Source organism: Mesoplodon mirus, assembly GCF_964341445.2.
Source record: "Mesoplodon mirus genome assembly, chromosome: 8".
NCBI classification, from domain to species: domain Eukaryota; kingdom Metazoa; phylum Chordata; class Mammalia; order Artiodactyla; family Ziphiidae; genus Mesoplodon; species Mesoplodon mirus.
The window spans coordinates 109,482,549-109,502,243 of NC_138984.1; the positions used below are offsets into that span (position 1 = coordinate 109,482,549).

The following is a 19,695-nucleotide window of genomic DNA, read 5'->3' on the forward strand; positions in this document are numbered from 1 at the left end:
GTTAATAGAATGTTAGCTCCTTTTCTTTATTCATCATTTGCTGCATCCAAAATTATTCAAAAAAGAATGATATATCCCTACTTCTCTCAAAACAGAACCCTCCTACACTGTTGGTGGGAATGTAAATTGGAGCAGTCACTATGGAAAACAGTATGGAGGTTCCTTAAGAAGCTAAAAATAGAGCTACTGTATGATCCAGCAATCCCACTCCTGGGCATATATCCAGAAAAGACGAAAACTCTAATTCTAAAAGGTACATATACCACAATGTTCATAGCAGCACTTTGCAATACCCAAGACATGGAAACAACCCAAATGCCCATCAACAGGTGATTGGTTTAAGAAGATATGGTATATATATACATATATATGTGTGTGTGTGTGTGTGTGTGTATATATATATATATATATATATATATATACACAATGGAATATTACTCAGTCATAAAAAAGAATGAAATACTGACATTTGCAGCAATATGGATGGACCTTATTGTACTAAGTAAAATAAATCAAAGACAGGGCTTCGCTGGTGGTGCAGTGGTTGAGAGTCCGCCTGCCGATGCAGGGGACACGGGTTCGTGCCCCGGTCCAGGAGGATCCCACATGCCGCGGAGCGGCTGGGCCCGTGAGTCATGGCCGCTGAGCCTGCGCTTCCGGAGCCTGTGCTCCGCAAAGGGAGAGGCCACAACAGTGAGAGGCCCGCGTACCGCCAAAAAAAAAAAAAAAATCAAAGACAAATATCATATGATATCACTTATATGTGAAATCTAAAAAATAATACAAATGAATCTATATACAAAACGAAACAGGAGAGTCCGCAGGAGCGGCACTGAGGCCAGAACGCCTGTGAATCTCTGGCCTGGGTCAGTGATGAGCCCTGGGGGCCAGGCCGGGCCCGGCCTGGCACTCCCATCAGCCTCCAACACGTGCCTCCCAGGGAAGGACACCTGACTAGGTCCCTACCCCTGGTTTCGGGATGGACCTGGCAGGTGTGTGGGAGAGCAAGGCCTGGGCTTGGCGTGTGTGACCCACAGACCTCCTCATGGCGGGGAAGGTTTTCTATCAGATGGTCCATCATAATAATGCTGGAGTTAAGAAGTCTCCATTCCTTTGCTTGGAACCAGAAGACTTTTCCCCCTGCATATACAGTGAGAGTAACGTTGGTTAGAAGCTGGCTGGTGTTTAAAACTGAAGATTGTTATGACTGTTTAACCTAAGCTCCATGTTGAAGTAAGATTAATTGTCTTGGAAATATTAAATTGGGGTAACCCAAATCTGTTTCTGGAACCATGAAAATTTTGTTGGTTTTTGACTTTGACAATACAATCATAGATGATAATAGTGACACCTGGATTGTACAATGTGCTCCAGAGAAAAAGCTTCCTATTGAACTACAAGATTCTTATGAAAAAGGATTTTGGACAGAATTTATGGGCAGAGTCTTTAAGTATTTGGGAGATGAAGGTGTAAGAGAAGATAAAATGAAAAGAGCAATGATATCAATGCCTTTCACTCCAGGGATGGTGGGACTTTTAAACTTTGTAAGAAAGAACAAGGATAAATTTGACTGCATCATTATTTCAGATGCAAATTCAGTCTTCATAGGTTGGGTTTTAGAAGCTACCAATTTTCATGACGTGTTTGATAAAGTCTTTACAAATCCAGCAGCTTTTCATACCAATGGTCATCTCACTGTGGAAAATTATCATGCTCATTCTTGCACTAGGTGCCCCCAAAATCTTTGCAAAAATGTAGTTTTGGTAGAATTTGTAGGTAAAGTCACAACGAGGAGTGAAGTATACACGAATTGTTTATATATGTGATGGAAGAAAAGATGTCTGTCCAGTAAACTTTTTCAAGAAGAATGATATTGCCATGCCACGGAATAGATATACTTTACAGAAAACTCTTTCTAGGATGTCTCAATATCTTGAGCCTATGGAGTCTTCTGTTGTATCTTGGTCTTCAGGTGTTGAAATAATTTCTCATTTACAATTTCTAATAAAGGAGTAATATGCCAACAATTGAAATGTGTATCAGTTAAGATTAAATACAGCAGCATAAAACTAAAACCCCAAATAACAATGGCTTTAAAAAAAGAAAAAAGGGCCTCCCTGGTGGCGCAGTGGTTGAGAGTCCGCCTGCCGATGCAGGGGACACGGGTTCGTGCCCCGGTCCGGGAAGATCCCACATGCCGCGAAGTGGCTGGGCCTGTGAGCCATGGCCGCTGAGCCTGTGCATCCGGAGCCTGTGCTCCGCAACGGGAGAGGCCACAGCAGTGAGAGGCCCACATACCGCAAAAAAAAAAAAAAAAAAAAAAAAAGAAAAAAAGAAAAAAGTTTTCCCTCTCACTTAAAAGAATTTCAGAGTTAAGTATCTCAAAGTTTCTGTGTTGCTCTACCAACCTCAGCACTTGGCTTCCAATTTATGATCCAAGATTGCTGTTCAAGCTCCATCCCTCACATCAACATTCTGGCCAGCACGGAGGACAGTGAGAGAGAAGTTTGCACCCTCACTTAAATTTCATTAGCCAACACTTAGTCACAATGCTCCTACCTAACTGCAAGCAAGGATGAAAAATATAGCTTTTATTTCAGATGGTCATATGCCTGGAAAAAAATGGAAAAAAATAGAGTACAAAATTGAGGTAGGTGCAACTAGTGGTCTACCAAAGGTGGTTAATAGGTAGATTATATTTTTAAATTTAATCCCAGAGAAAACAGTCTTATATTTTACTTTCTTTGGCATTTATTTCCGAAGTATGTCTAGCATTTACAGATCTTCAAACTAAGCCTAATGCTTAGTTCACATAAGAATATACTACTTCCAAATCAGTTAATTTTAGATAGGGATGCAGTATCTATTGCCCAAGTGTTCACTCTTTCCTTTTGAAATGAAATACAAATTAATGTTCTTCAAGTATTTTTAATTTATATCATTATTACAGACTATAACTCCAGAATGCTGATTTAATCAGTATGTTATTTCTGTTTGTCAATGAAATATTGAGTGATAAAATACATAATTTGTAGGAATACTCAACATTTAAGAAACTGTTTCATATAGGGATATTAGCAAACTATCAACTGACCTAGAAAGTTTTACAGTACTATGTTAATTTGTAGGCTCACATGTTTTAGGCATAAATATGCCTTATGTAATAATGTTAAGATTTTCTTTTCCATATGGAAAGCTGCAGAAATAAAAATGTTCAATGTAATTTTATGGAGAAAACAAAAACAGAAACAGATTCACAGACATAGAAAACAAATTTATGGTTACCAAAGGGGAAAGGGAGGGGGGGAGGAATAAATTAGGAGTATGGGATTGAAAGATACATACTACTATACATAAAATAGATAAGCAACAAGGATTTACTATATAGCACAGGGAACTATATTCAATAATTTATAATAACCTATAATGTAAAATAATCTGAAAATATGTACATATATATATTTATAACTGAATCATTTTGCTATACATCCAAGCTAACACAATATTGTAAATCAACTACACTTGAATTTTTAAAAAGACAAATAAATACTTCCCTCAGAAGATACAAAATGTTGAGAGACAGCTGGATACAGGAACAAAAAGTTAAAATAGTGTTGATTAGAGGCTATAAAAAAGGCAGGTACAAAATCCTATGGAAGCACAGAGCCAGCAGGCAGGAAGGCAGCTTTTTATATTCCATATGATTTAATTCAACTCAATATAACAAATCATCTTGAGATCCTGCTTTCTGCTCAGGATTATTGGGTCCAATGGACCATTCAGAGTATAAACTTTGAACTCTGTCCTCTGATAGTTTATATTTTAGTTCAGAAGACAAGACTTACAGGAAGTACAATACTTAACAAATATTTATTGAATGCCTATTATGTTCCAAGAAGTATACAAGGTGGACTATGGTCCCTTGCAGAGCTAACATATAGTAGTGGATGTCAATAAGTAAGAAAGTAATCTATTAAAGAATTAATGCCACCCATTGATAAGGTGCTAAGGGGTAATAGAGAGGGTAAGTGCCCTGGTAGATCACAGCAGGCAGAGAAAAGCATTCATCACTGTCAGGCCACCCTCAAGTTCATCCTGAAGACCCAGGCAGCCCTTTCTAAATATACTGAGTGAGAAAGAGATCCTTTTGGTTTTTGCACATCATGTAATTTAATATCTCTACTTTTCCCTGAGGCCATCAGTGATGAATCTGGCCCCAATCTACCAGGGCTGTGTATTTCATTTGTGATATACAAACCATTCTTTCTTATCAGATTTTATACATGTAAATATGGTCGCTGTTCTAGCTTTTCTGAACTCTGCTCATATATGCTCACCACTTCACCATTTGACTGAAGGTGACTGAGTTTGGTTGAGCGTAGAATCATATGAATTGATTAGGTTTAAGGAATATTTTAAATACCAATCCCAAAGGAGAGTTCATAACAATGGATATCAAATATTACAGCTTTTAAATATGACTCAAGATAATGAAGCTGACATGAGAGTATGGATCTTGATGTAATGCCTTTAATTTTCCTAAACAGAAGACATTTTTTATGGTAACTTTACAGAGCAAAGTACATTATGCCAGCCATGAGAATTCCAAGAAACTGTCAACCTTAAAAGAAATCTTCCATAGGGCATAGGGCTAAGAAATATCCTCCAATTTCACTAGTATTATTTACTTGTGATTTGAGAATTCTTGGAAATACTATTTTATTTACACGTCTGGTAATAGAATTTAGAAGACAAATCATCTTTCCTTTCCTTTCCATCCACCATGCTGACCATGCCTCACACTGCCTCATGCCTGGCTCATCTCCAGACCATCCGTATCTAGGAGAAGGTGGCAGTATGGCAGGGAAGAAAGAGGGGAGACACTGGAAACAAACTGAATACACAGCTGGGCTCCACAACTTGTCTGTGACCCTGGGAATTATTAACCTCTCTTAACATCAACTTCTTGATTAATGAAGTGAGGATGACAGCATGGTCTATGCAGGATTATTATGAGAATATCATTAAGGCGGTAATAACCACAAAGCATCTGGGAATCAATAAACAAAGTTATATAATTATTGCAACAGGAAGACTGAAGCAACCCTTTAAGTGAGGATAAAGGTGCTGAATTTGGGGGGAACAATAGCCACTGATGTTCCTGAACTTTAAAGCCAATAGTTTAACATTCTCAGATACCAAAGAGATCAGGTAAAGGTGTCCAAGAGCTCTCCTTAAAAAGAAAAGACATTTCACAAACAAATCCAGTCAATCAAAAGATGATTTAAGAAGCCTTAGTTAGCTTAATAGTCAATACAGAAGACCACAGAGCAGAGTCTACAGAGATCTGAGGGGAAAAAAGGGATTTAAGAATATCCTATCCAACTTGTTTTGTCCATAAGCATAAAGACAGCAGATGTTTCTAAGCATGCCAGAACTCAGAAAATGTAACTCCTAGAAGCAAATATAGAGGTAAGATTACATAAGTGTGAGAATTATGGTTACTGAACAGACTATAATTGTTATAAACCTTGAAGTTGTAAAAATAATAATATAACAATGAAAACTGGGAAGAAAGACCAAAAAAGGTGAAAAAATGTGAGTGCTAATTCTGTCATCTTTCACAGTAGAGAGTTAATTGGTAGAGTATAAAATTTAAGCATAAAGTTTTAAAAAATATAATCACTGCAAATTCTTACTGGGTTTCACATTCTCTTATTTTTATATACAGAGAGAGATCTTACAGTATTTAAAATAAATATATTTCTTAGGGTTAAAAAATACTTATCTGAGTATTTATAAAATCTTCATATTTATTTGTGCTATCCTTTCAGTTAGATTTCTATTTCTTTATCTCTGTAAAAACTGAGAGAAACTAAATGTAATAATTTAATTAAAAATAATAAGCCTTATCCTGTTTAATAAACTTTATCACTTATTCAACTGTATATTTACCTATCTCCACCTCTATATTATATATTATATATATCATATCATATTATATTATATTGTATATTATAGTGTTATCTAGAAAGCTATTCACCTAATGTTAATGAGGGTAATTTCTCTGTGGCAGGATTCAAAGTAATATTTTAACTTTCTTTGTTATCATTTTCTTTGCTGTTTGAATTTTAAACAATGTGCTATTTGTTTTTTAATTTGGTAAATCCTTTTTTCTTTAAAAATATTTTAAAAGGGCTTCCCTGGTGGCGCAGTGGTTGAGAGTCCACCTGCTGATGCAGGGGACACGGGTTCGTGCCCCGGTCCGGGAAGATGCCACATGCCGCGGAGCGGCTGGACCCGTGTGAGCCATGGCCACTGAGCCTGTGTGTCCAGAGCCTGTGCTCCACAACAGGAGAGGCCACAACAGTGAGAGGCCCACGTACCACAAAAAAAAAAAAAAAAATTTAAATAGGTTCTTTTGGGAGTAGAACTTGGCTAGAGAATACTTTTCATATAATGCATTTGGTACCATTTGGGTTGTTCATGTGTGTGTGTGTATGTGTAAAAATATTGACATGCATTCTTTTACACAAAGAGAAAGAAAGAAGGAGGGTTGGGAGGAAGGAGAGAGAGCAAGGAAAAATATATTATGCATGGTATAGTAATAAATTAATTCCTAATTGGTCTCAAGTCCAAGGAGACCAATCTTTAGAAGCAGGGGAAATTCAGAGACTGTATCAGAATCCGCTGTGGACCACTTTAGATTCTCCTCACTTCACTGACATCTGTACTCCACTAGTTCACCTAAGCACCGCCATCAGTGCCCTGCCTCTTGCCCCTCTTGCCTCCCGTCCCAAGTGTGCCTATTAAAGTCATCATAGGGACTTCCCTGGTGGTCCAGTGGTAAAGAATCCACCTTTCAATGCAGGCGACGCTGGTTCAATCCCTGGTCGGGCAACTAAGCCCTCGTGCCACAACTATTGAGCTCGCGCGCCTCAACTGGAGAGCCCACATGCCGCAACTACAGACCGCGTGCGCTCTGGAATCCGCACCGCAACTAGAGAAGAGAAAAATCCACCCGCCACAACTGGAGAGAAGGCCACACACCGCAACAAAGACCTGATGCAGCCAAATAAATAAATAAATAAATATTAAAGTCATCACAGAACCCCATCTAGTCTCCACACATGCACAATCCAAAAGTATGTGGTAATGAACTCCCTGTGAGGTAAATTTTGACAAGTGGCATAAAGGAACAGCAGATACATGTTTTCTTTTCTCTCTCCAGTGGATGAGCCTAAGACCCAGTTTCTTCTTTGGAATTAAGCAATTGGTTGCATTTAATGATTGTTATCTCCCTAAGGTATTCTAGAGAATGATGACCCTCCAGCCCTCACTCCTTTATCTCTCTTGCCCATCCCATGGGATTAAACTCTCTAATAAAATGATAGGTCTACTCCCTCTATAATCGTTTTCCTGAGGCTCTACTTTCTAGAAACCAGGTACGACAGGAATTCTACTTCTCTACATAATAATGTGAAAATCTAACTCCACTAAAAAGAGGTAGCATTGCAAACTACAGGCACTTTAAAAAGATTTATTTTCCTCTTTAGGGGTTTAGACAAAGCACTAATGTGTCTTCTTGGGAAATAAGTATTTATGTGCATTGAGAGTGTGCATACACATCTGATAGAAAAGTTCCATTTCTAAATTGGAATCATAAGAGAAATTCTAGATTTTACTCTCCTAAGAATGCTTTAAGTAACCTGTATTTGTGCGACTTGTCTCAGCCCTCCCGTCTGACTTGGGGTGCCTCAGTTTCACCACTGCTCCTCTCCCTTCTGCTCCACAGGACTTGGAGTTCCAAAAGTGATCACCAACCGTTCTAGAAGAGTCTCCTTTTACCAACTGGCGCCTTGATTCAAGCTGTGTTCCAAAGGATTATGATGGGAGATTCCTTCAACTCGGAAGTGTGTACTGAGGAGAGCTCCTGGGGAGAATGAACCCAAGGGTAAGGAATGGAAACTTCCAAATTTGGATGTAGGATCAGAAGACAAAGCTTATGACAGAAAATTGCTTTTGAAAAAAAAAAATCACAACTTGAGGATAGGAGAATTAAAGTCCTTTTTGGAGAAGACCACTTTGTCCAAATCATGTATATTATCTGGGGTATTTATAAAGCACACTAACATCTTCAGTACTCTAATGTGAACTAGTTATACGATTTTCAAGCAGGGAAAAATGTGACAAGGGAATGTCATATAAAACAGAAAAGTGGGCTTCCCTGGTGGCACAGTGGTTGAGAGTCTGCCTGCCAATGCAGGGGACGCGGGTTCGTGCCCCGGTCTGGGAAGATCCCACATGCCGCAGAGCGGCTGGGCCCGTGAGCCATGGCCACTGAGCCTGCGCGTCTGGAGCCTGTGCTCCGCAACGGGAGAGGCCACAGAAGTGAGAGGCCCGTGTACCGCAAAAAAAAAAGACAGAAAAGTTTTTTGGCGAAGAAAAGAAAATGCTCAGGGTCATGAGCATTGACTCCGAGAGGAAAGCCCAGAAGTAGTTTCCCCAGTTGAGTTATCTGGAGAGATGGAGAGGTTGACTATAACTAAAAGTGAGGACCAGGGCATTTCATAAAAATTGATAGTAGAGAAATTTTGTCACATCGTATTTGGAAAAATCGCCTAAAATCTGGTTTGGCTGCAAACAAATCCCAAATTGTGGATAGTTTCATTAAGAGGTATAAACCATCTTTTCAAAGAAAGTCTGTTTATATTTTTTTTGCAGAAGGATTCACATAGAGCTACCACATACATCTGTACAGGTTGTACATTGCAGGACACATAACAATCTATATGAATGGGGCCCCCAGGAGCTGTATATGGAAAATTCCAACACTGTATGCAGCTGCCCTGCAGTTACAACTGATGTGCGTCTAAAATTTGGGACTTTTTTTTCTTATTTATTTTAAAGCATTTTAGTTAGAAATGTCTTTTAAACAGACAATGGAGCTATTCTAACAGTAATACACACTGTTCAGTGGAAGCACCTCTATCCTAAGTTTCACCTTTAGCGCCTTCTGCCCTGACCCTAACCACTTGAGATTCTTGACCTCTGCATTGATTTTATGTGATTGTATCATGACTTCTGCATTGATTGTACATGCTGTAGGATGTGGTTCTAGGGAGGACTTGCCACCAGACTAGCATTATTATTACTATTATTATATTCCATGCTCCTTAAAGACAGATTCAGGAAAGGATCCATAGTTCCATACTCTACATCGTCTTGCACATTGTAGTTACTCAGAGTTATTAACTGAATGAGTGATGAGAGGAACTACATCTCTAACTTCCTTTGTGACTTCCTTCCATAGCAACTGAGAAGGGATAACACCCAAAAGCAATATTATGAGCATCAACTAAACATTTGTCTAAATGATAGAGTTTCTTCTTTCACAAGTATTGCTTAAAGCAGCTGAAGAACTAAATGAGGTTTTGAAATAAAGCTGAAAAAGTCTGGCCAATAATTCCTACTTTCCTAATCAGGAAGCCATGGTCCCATGGGCTGGTGCTGCCCTGTAGGCCAAAGTTCTGATTGTGTTACACTAGTAATACCCATGGTATTCATGGGTTCCAAATCTCATTGCATACGTTGGAGAAGCTCGTTACTGTGTTTGTGAGCATAGGGGAAGCAGTGAGACAGACCCCTTGTGGGGTGTCTCAGCCTGACTGCTGGGAGATGCCTCCAGAGACGGGACCTAATTCCAGAAAGCTGCTCTTCCTCATACATGTCTTCTCAGAGTTGTGATGGATGCCTGTTAGTTAAACTCTTGAAATGTGAGGAGACAGTATCTAAAATGAGCGTGATGAAAAGCAGCCTTATTCAATTAGAAAGATGAGGCGTGATTTTGAGAGGCAGGGTGTAATTACATGGTTGGAGCATTTCCAGGAGGTTGTGGACGGCACCCCAGCTGACTCTAGAAGAAATACACTCAGACTGAGCCTGGGCAGGTGGCGTTCATCCTCCTCCTCCTCACAAGTGCTGCAGACCCTGGTCTTGTGATGACCGTAACACCCCACAGTCTCAGCTGAGGCCCAAATGCCAGTGCTCTCAACTCTGCACATTTATAAAGCCATATCCTCAAAACACTGATGAATGCTAAACCCATACTCTTTTTTGATCTGCTGTGGCTAGGGGTCGGATTGGCTGAATAAATATGAAGACATATGGGAATCTGTAAAAAGCTAAGTAAAACTTATGTATCGTTATTTTTTTTTTTTTTTTTTTTGCTTTATAGCAAATTTAATCAGTTATACATATACATATGTTTCCATATCCCCTCCCTTTTGCGTCTCCCTCCCACCCTCCCTATCCCACCCCTCCAGGCGGTCACAAAGTACCGAGCTGATCTCCCTGTGCTATGCGGCTGCTTCCCACTAGCTATCTACCTCACGTTTGGTAGTGTATATATGTCCATGCCGCTCTTTCACTTTGTCACAGCTTACCCTTTCCCCTCCCCATATCCTCAAGTCCATTCTCAAGTAGGTCTGTGTCTTTATTCCCGTTTTACCCCTAGGTTCTTCATGACATTTTTTTTTCTTAAATTCCATATATATGTGTTAGCATACAGTATTTGTCTTTCTCTTTCTGACTTACTTCACTCTGTATGACAGACTCTAGGTCTAGCCACCTCATTACAAATAGCTCAATTTCATTTCTTTTTATGGCTGAGTAATATTCCATTGTATATATGTGCCACATCTTCTTTATCCATTCATCCGATGATGGACACTTAGGTTGCTTCCATCTCCGGGCTATTGTAAATAGGGCTGCTGTGAACATTTTGGTACATGTCTCTTTTTGAATTATGGTTTTCTCAGGGTATATGCCCAGTAGTGGGATTGCTGGGTCATATGGTAGTTCTATTTGTAGTTTTTTAAGGAACCTCCATACCGTTCTCCATAGCGGCTGTACCAATTCACATTCCCACCAGCAGTGCAAGAGTGTTCCCTTTTTTCCACACCCTCTCCAGCATTTATTGTTTCTAGATTTTTTGATGATGGCCATTCTGACTGGTGTGAGATGATATCTCATTGTAGTTTTGATTTGCATTTCTCTAATGAGTAAAGATGTTGAGCATCCTTTCATGTGTTTGTTGGCAGTCTGTATATCTTCTGTGGAGAAATGTCTGTTTAGGTCTTCTGCCCATTTTTGGATTGGGTTCTTTGTTTTTTTGTTATTGAGCTGCATGAGCTGCTTATAAATTTTGGAGATTAATCCTTTGTCAGTTGCTTCATTTGCAAATATTTTCTCCCATTCTGAGGGTTGTCTTTTGGTCTTGTTTATGGTTTCCTTTGCTGTGCAAAAGCTTTTAAGTTTCATTAGGTCCCATGTGTTTATTTTTGTCTTTATTTCCATTTCTCTAGGAGGTGGGTCAAAAAGGATCTTGCTGTGATTTATGTCATAGAGTGTTCTGCCTATGTTTTCCTCTAAGAGTTTGATAGTGTCTGGCCTTACATTTAGGTCTTTAATCCATTTTGAGCTTATTTTTGTGTATGGTGTTAGGGAGTGATCTAATCTCATACTTTTACATGTCCCTATCCAGTTTTCCCAGCACCACTTATTGAAGAGACTGTCCTTTCTCCACTGTACATTCCTGCCTCCTTTATCAAAGATAAGGTGACCATATGTCCGTGGGTTTAACTCTGGGCTTTCTATCCTGTTCCATTGATCTATCTTTCTGTTTTTGTGCCAGTACCATACTGTCTTGATTACTGTAGCTTTGTAGTATAGTCTGAAGTCAGGGAGCCTGATTCCTCCAGCTCCATTTTTCGTTCTCAAGATTGCTTTGGCTATTCGGGGTCTTTTGTGTTTCCATACAAATTGTGCAATTTTTTGTTCTAGTTCTGTGAAAAATGCCAGTGGTAGTTTGATAGGGATTGCATTGAACCTGTAGATTGCTTTGGGTAGTAGAGTCATTTTCACAATGTTGATTCTTCCAATCCAAAAACATGGTATATCTCTCCATCTATTTGTATCATCTTTAATTTCTTTCATCAGTGTCTTATAATTTTCTGCATACAGGTCTTTTGTCTCCTTAGGTAGGTTTATTCCAAGATATTTTATTCTTTTTGTTGCAATGGTAAATGGGAGTGTTTCCTTGATTTCACTTTCAGATTTTTCATCATCAGTATATAGGAATGCCAGAGATTTCTGTGCATTAATTTTGTATCCTGCAACTTTACCAAATTCATTGATTAACTCTAGTAGTTTTCTGGTAGCATCTTTAGGATTCTCTATGTATAGTATCATGTCATCTGCAAACAGTGACAGCTTTACTTCTTCTTTTCCAATTTGGATTCCTTTTATTTCCTTTTCTTCTCTGATTGCTGTGGCTAAAACTTCCAAAACTAGGTTGAATAAGAGTGGTGAAAGTGGGCAACCTTCTCTTGTTCCTGATCTTAGTGGAAATGGTTTCAGTTTTTCACCATTGAGGACGATGCTGGCTGTGGGTTTGTCATATATGGCCTTTATTATGTTGAGGAAAGTTCCCTCTATGCCTACTTTCTGGAGGGTTTTTATCATAAATGGGTGTTGAATTTTGTCGAAAGCTTTCTCTGCATCTATTGAGATGATCATATGGTTTTTCTCCTTCAATTTGTTAATATGGTGTATCACGTTGATTGATTTGCGTATATTGAAGAATCCTTGCATTCCTGGAATAAACCCCACTTGATCATGGTGTATGATCCTTTTAATGTGCTGTTGGATTCTGTTTGCTAGTATTTTGTTGAGGATTTTTGCATCTATGTTCATCAGTGATATTGGCCTGTAGTTTTCTTTCTTTGTGACATCCTTGTCGGGTTTTGGTATCAAGGTGATGGTGGCCTCGTAGAATGAGTTTGGGAGTGTTCCTCCCTCTGCTATATTTTGGAAGAGTTTGAGAAGGATAGGTGTTAGCTCTTCTCTAAACGCTTGATAGAATTCGCCTGTGAAGCCATCTGGTCCTGGGCTTTTGTTTGTTGGAAGATTTTTTATCACAGTTTCAATTTCAGTGCTTGTGATTGGTCTGTTCATATTTTCTATTTCTTCCTGATTCAGTCTTGGCAGGTTGTGCATTTCTAAGAATTTGTCCATTTCTTCCAGGTTGTCCATTTTATTGGCATAGAGTTGCTTATAGTAATCTCTCATGATCTTTTGTATTTCTGCAGTGTCAGTTGTTACTTCTCCTTTTTCATTTCTAATTCTATTGATTTGAGTCTTCTCCCTTTTTTTCTTGATGAGTCTGGCTAATGGTTTATCAATTTTGTTTATCTTCTCAAAGAACCAGCTTTTAGTTTTATTGATCTTTGCTATCGTTTCCTTCATTTCTTTTTCATTTATTTCTGATCTGATTTTTATGATTTCTTTCCTTCTGCTAACTTTGGGATGTTTTTGTTCTTCTTTCTCTAATTGCTTTAGGTGCAAGGTTAGGTTGTTTATTCGAGATGTTTCCTGTTTCTTAAGGTGGGATTGTATTGCTATAAACTTCCCTCTTAGAACTGCTTTTGCTGCATCCCATAGGTTTTGGGTCGTCGTGTCTCCATTGTCATTTGTTTCTAGGTATTTTTAAATTTCCTCTTTGATTTCTTCAGTGATCACTTCGTTATGAAGTAGTGTATTGTTTAGCCTCCATGTGTTTGTATTTTTTACAGCTCTTTTCCTGTAATTGATATCTAGTCTCATAGCATTGTGGTCGGAAAAGATACTTGATACAATTTCAATTTTCTTAAATTTACCAAGGCTTGATTTGTGACCCAAGATATGATCTATCCTAGAGAATGTTCCATGAGCACTTGAGAAAAATGTGTATTCTGTTCTTTTTGGATGGAATGTCCTATAAATATCAATTAAGTCCATCTTGTTTAATGTATCATTTAAAGCTTGTGTTTCCTTATTTATTTTCATTTTGGATGATCTGTCCATTGGTGAAAGTGGGGTGTTAAAGTCCCCTACTATGAGTGTGTTACTGTCGATTTCTCCTTTTATGGCTGTTAGTATTTGCCTTATGTACTGAGGTGCTCCTATGTTTGGTGCATAAATATTTACAATTGTTATATCTTCTTCTTGGATCGATCCCTTTATCATCAGGTAGTGTCCTTCTTTGTCTCTTCTAGTAGTCTTTATTTTAAAGTCTATTTTGTCTGATACGAGAATTGCTACTCCAGCTTTCTTTTGGTTTCCATTTGCATGGAATATCTTTTTCCATCCCCTTACTTTCAGTCTGTATGTGTCCCTAGGTCTGAAGTGGGTCTCTTGTAGACAGCATATATATGGGTCTTGTTTTTGTATCCATTCAGCCAATCTGTGTCTTTTGGTGGGAGCATTTAGTCCATTTACATTTAAGGTAATTATCGATATGTATGTTCCTATTCCCATTTTCTTAATTGTTTTGGGTTCGTTATTGTAGGTCTTTTCCTTCTGTTGTGTTTCTTGCCTAGAGAAGTTCCTTTAGCATTTGTTGTAAAGCTAGTTTGGTGGTGCTGAACTCTCTCAGCTTTTGCTTGTCTGTAAACGTTTTAATTTCTCCATCAAATCTGAATGAGATCCTTGCTGGGTAGAGTAATCTTGGTTGCAGGTTCTTCTCCTTCATCACTTTAATTATGTCCTGCCACTCTCTTCTGGCTTGTAGAGTTTCTGCTGAGAGATCAGCTGTTATCCTGATGGGGATTCCCTTGTGTGTGATTTGTTGTTTTTGCCTTGCTGCTTTTAATATGATTTCTTTGTGTTTAATTTTTGACAGTTTGATTAATATGTGTCTTGGCGTATTTCTCCTTGGGTTTATTCTGTATGGGACTCTCTGTGCCTCCTGGACTTGATTAACTATTTCCTTTCCCATATTAGGGAAGTTTTCAACTATAATCTCTTCAAATATTTTCTCAGTCCCTTTCTTTTTCTCTTCTTCTTCTGGAACCCCTATAATTCGAACGTTGGTGCGTTTAATGTTGTCCCAGAGGTCTCTGAGACTGTCCTCTGTTCTTTTCATTCTTTTTTCTTTATTTTGCTCTGCAGCAGTTATTTCCACTATTTTATCTTCCACCTCACTTATCCGTTCTTCTGCCTCAGTTATTCTGCTATTGATCCCATCTAGAGTATTTTTTATTTCATGTATTGTGTTTTTAATCGATGCTTGATTCATCTTTAGTTCTTCTAGGTCCTTGTTAACTGTTTCTTGCATTTTGTCTATTCTATTTCCAAGATTTTGGATCTGGGAAATAGAATCTTGGATCATCTTTACCATCATTATTCTGAATTCTTTTTCAGGTAGAGTGCCTATTACCTCTTCATTTGTTAGGTCTGGTGGGTTTTTATCTTGCTCCTTCTCCTGCTGTGTGTTTTTCTGTCTTCTCATTTTGCTTATGTTACTGTGTTTGGGGTCTCCTTTTTGCAGGCTGCAGGTTCGTAGTTCCTGTTGTTTTTGGTGTCTGTCCCCAGTGGCTAAGGTTGGTTTAGTGGGTTGTGTAGGCTTCCTGGTGGAGGGGACTAGTGCCTGTGTTCTGGTGGATGAGGCTGGATCTTGTCTTTCTGGTGGGCAGGTCCACGTCTGGTGGTGTGTTTTGGGGTGTCTGTGGACTTTTTATGATTTTAGGCCACCTCTCTGCTAATGGGTGGCATTGTGTTCCTGTCTTGCTAGTTGTTTGGCTTATGGTGTCCAGCACTGTAGCTTGTTGGTCGTTGAGTGAAGTTGGGTGCTGGTGTTGAGATGGAGATCTCTGGAAGATTTTCGCCGTTTGATATTATGTGGAGCTGGGAGGTCTCTTGTGGACCAGTGTCCTGAAGTTGGCTCTCCCACCTCAGAGGCACAGCACTGACTCCGGGCTCCTCAATTTGGGATGATGTGTTGTCTATTCATGTATTCCACAGATGCAGGGTACATCAAGTTGATTGTGGAGCTTTAATCCGCTGCTTCTGAGGCTGCTGGGAGAGGTTTCCCTTTCTCTTCTTTGTTCTCACAGCTCCTGGGTCTCAGCTTTGGATTTGGCCCCGCCTCTGCGTGTAGGTCGCCGGAGGGCGTCTGTCCTTCGCTCAGACAGGAGAGGGTTAAAGGAGCAGCCTCTTCGGGGACTCTGGCTCACTCAGGCCGGGCGGGAGGGAGGGGCACGGAGTGCGGGGCGAGCCCGCAGCGGCAGAGGTCGGCGTGACGTTGCACCAGCCCGAGGCGCACCGTGCGTTCTCCCAGGGAAGCCGCCCCTGGATCCCGGGACCCCGGCAGTGGAGGGCTGCACAGGCTCCCGGAAGGGCAGTGTGGGCAGTGACCTGCGCTCGCACACAGGCTTCTTGGCGGCGGCAGCAGCAGCCCCAGCGTCCCACGCCTGTCACTGGGCTCCGCGCTTTCAGTCGTGACTCGCGCCCGTCTGTGGAGCCCCTTTAAGCAGCGCTCTTAATCCCCTCTCCTCGCGCACCAGGAAACCAAGAGGGAAGAAAAAGTCTCTTGCCTCTTCAGCAGCTCCAGAGTTTTCCCGGACTCCCTGCCGGCTAGCTGTGGCACATTAGCCCCCTTCAGGCTGAGTTCTCGCCGCCAGCCCCAGTCCTCTCCCTGCGCTCTGACCGTAGCCCGAGCCTCAGCTTCCAGCGCTGCGCGCCCCGGCGGGCGAGCAGACAAGCCTCTCGGGCTGGTGAGTGCTGCTCGGCACCGATCCTCTGTGTGGGGATCTCTCCGCTTTGCCCTACCCAGGTATGTGGGGAGTTTCTTGCCTTTTGGGAGGTCTGGGGTCTTCTGCCAGCGTTCAGTAGGTGTTCTGTAGGGGTTGTTCCACGTGTAGCTGTATTTCTGGTGTATCCGTGGGGAGGAAGGTGATCTCCGCGTCTTACTCTTCCGCCATCTTACCCGGAAGTCCTATGTATCGTTATTAATATTAAAAGTTGTTCATGTTACAATTTCTCTTACATAGGTCAGATATATTTAGAATCCTCATTGCAAACATAAAAACAGGGCTATATGTAAAACTTATCATTATTTCATAGCACTTGCTCTCCTTCAGAGATGTTATGTCATAATTCTATCAATATAAAACATTGTGCATTATTTTAAATGGGGCCTTTATAAACTTAATTCATTGTAAAAGTTTATGTTTAAATTCCAAATACTGCAAATTTCAATCAAAATATTATTTATTTGGGGCTTCCCTGGTGGCACAGTGGTGGAGAGTCCACCTGCTGATTCAGGGGACGCGGGTTCGTGCCCCGGTCTGGGAGGATCCCACATGCCGCGGAGCGGCTGGGCCCGTGAGCCATGGCTGCTGAGCCTGCGCGTCTGGAGCCTGTGCTCCACAATGGGAGAGGCCACAACAGTGAGAGGCCCGTGTACCACAAAAAAACAAATATATATATATATATTATTTATTAGGAGGAAAAAAAAAAAAAGACTCCGGAAGGCTTGCTAGATTGGACAGCAATTAGATACGAAAGGAAAGTAAGTCAGGCGTTGGCTAAGGAGTAAACAAGGGGAGCATGGTATTCATGGGTTGACCAGTAATCCCAGGTGGGTCTCAAGAGACTGTCCTACCAAGGACACTCAACTATGTGCTTAGAATCCCACTGCTCCATTTGGGACATATTTTACCTCCTTTCTTCTTGCTCATCAACTCTTCTCACTCCTTTCAGAGATTAGACTTTGACTTCCGACTTCTTGTGTTTATGTTAACATTTTGAATCCTGCCTCCCTTTTCTTCATTTTCATAGTTATTTTTTGAAGGTTTACACTAGTAATTCTCTAACTTCAGCTGCATCAGAATTACCTGGAGAGCTTGTTAAGCCAGACTGCAGGGCCACAGAGTTTTTTTTCCAACAGGTCTGGGGAGATAATAGGGAGAAGTAAAAATTGCTTTTCTAGCAAGCTCCCAGTGATAGTGATGCTGCTGGTCCAGGACCCACACTTTGAGAACCGCTGTCCTCCACTACACGTGGTGTGTGGGATTTAGGCTATCACTAACCCCAACAACCTTATAAACTTAGATTTTTTTTTAATTTATTCATTTATTTATTTTTGGCTGTGTTGGGTCTTCGTTTCTGTGCGAGGGCTTTCTCTAGTTGCAGCAAGCGGGGGCCACTCTTCATCGCAGTGCGCGGGCCTCTCACTGTCATGGCCTCTCCCGTTGCGGAGCACCGGCTCCAGACGCGCAGGCTCAGCAGCCATGGCTCACGGGCCCAGCCGCTCCGCGGCATGTGGGATCTTCCCAGACTGGAGCACGAACCCGTGTCCCCTGCATTGGCAGGCAGACTCTCAACCACTGCGCCACCAGGGAAGCCCTAAAGTTAGATATTTTTAATCCCCATTCTATTAATGAAAAAACTGAGACTCAGGAAAGTGTAATAGCTTGGTGAAGGGCACACAGCCAATGGGGATAAGCTAGGAGTCTCTTATATCAGTCTATGTTCTTATTTTCATTTTATATATCATTCACGTTATTATTTTATTCACAAACTTAAGGCAGACCCTAAGATTTTTTTTTTTTTTTTTTTGGTGGTACGCGGGCCTCTCACTGCTGTGGCCTCTTCCGTTGCAGAGCACAGGCTCCGGACACGCAGGCCCAGTGGCCATGGCTCACGGGCTTAGCCGCTCCGCGGCATGTGGGATCTTCCCGGACCCGGGCACGAACCTGTGTCCCCTGCATCGGCAGGCGGATTCTCAACCACTGCGCCACCAGAGGAGCCCCCCCCCAAGACTCTTATAACGATTTATAAGGAAAGAAAGGAATCCGTATCATTTTAGCTCCCAACTTCTTAGCCTAAGAACTGCCTCAGTTTGTGGGTGAGAAAACTGCCAGCTGCTACTGCTTGAAATGCATCTCCCTGGCACCGATGCCCCCTTCATTAGGTGAGCCATGTGACAAGCAATTAAGGAGATCTATGCCAATCCCTGTCAGCACCTGCACCTCATTATGGAACCACACAGCTGAAGTCCAAGGGTTCCATTCAGAAGAAGGGTATAAACAGATGATGTCTAATTTGTCAGGGATCCCTAAGGCCCATATTCAACCTCCATTAAGAAAACTGAAGATTTATGCAAAAGCTATCTAATATTCTCCATAGGGGAGTCCACAGACAAAAAATTCAGCTGTACTCAGCAATAAAGTAGCCTTTGCCTTAGCAGACTATAGCATTTTGGGGAGAACATCAACCGTTATTTGCCGGAGGAAGATTTATAAAAGTTGTAATGCAATGGCTTGGACTAAAAATCTACCTCAAAATTTTAGGAAATGTTTTAAATAATCCATAACCAAAAACAATCTTCATAATCCATAGCTATATATACTATGTCAATCTATCTGACCATTTGAGTGAGGGCGTAGGTAGCAGTATTGTTACTGTCGGCCATCACGAGCTGACTTCTAGCAACTGCAAGCTTCCTTCGGCCCCAGCTGGAGCAAGTCAATCCCAATGCACGTACTTAAGAAAATCTAGATCCCTGCACTGAGGTCCAGTCAAGCATCTGTCAATGACAGAAGGTAGTGTTTAATGCCATGACACGTTCTTGGATGGCACAGAGACTGTTTGCATTGGATGTTGAATTCAGTATGCCTAATCTACCTTATCTCAATCGTGTGGCAGGTGACTCCTATCAAACTTGTTATTACCCAGAGGAAGGGAGTTGTGTACAGATAGAATATTAGACATCTACTACAGGTATCTTCAGTACATGAGGAGGAACTGATCTTGTTCCTAGCTGAGGATAGGTGTAATCCTGCCCATGCCAGCCACCCTCGAGGAAACCTG

The 19,695-nt window shown here is 40.9% G+C and overlaps 1 pseudogene across 1 annotated transcript; it reads left to right on the forward strand.

The window, feature by feature from the left end:
* The first annotated feature begins 1,210 nt into the window (after window positions 1-1,210).
* On the forward strand, window positions 1,211-2,016 carry LOC309809056 (pyridoxal phosphate phosphatase PHOSPHO2-like; annotated as a pseudogene). Its single transcript has one exon. The product of its transcript is annotated as a pyridoxal phosphate phosphatase PHOSPHO2-like (transcript).
* Window positions 2,017-19,695: the final 17,679 nt, after the last annotated feature.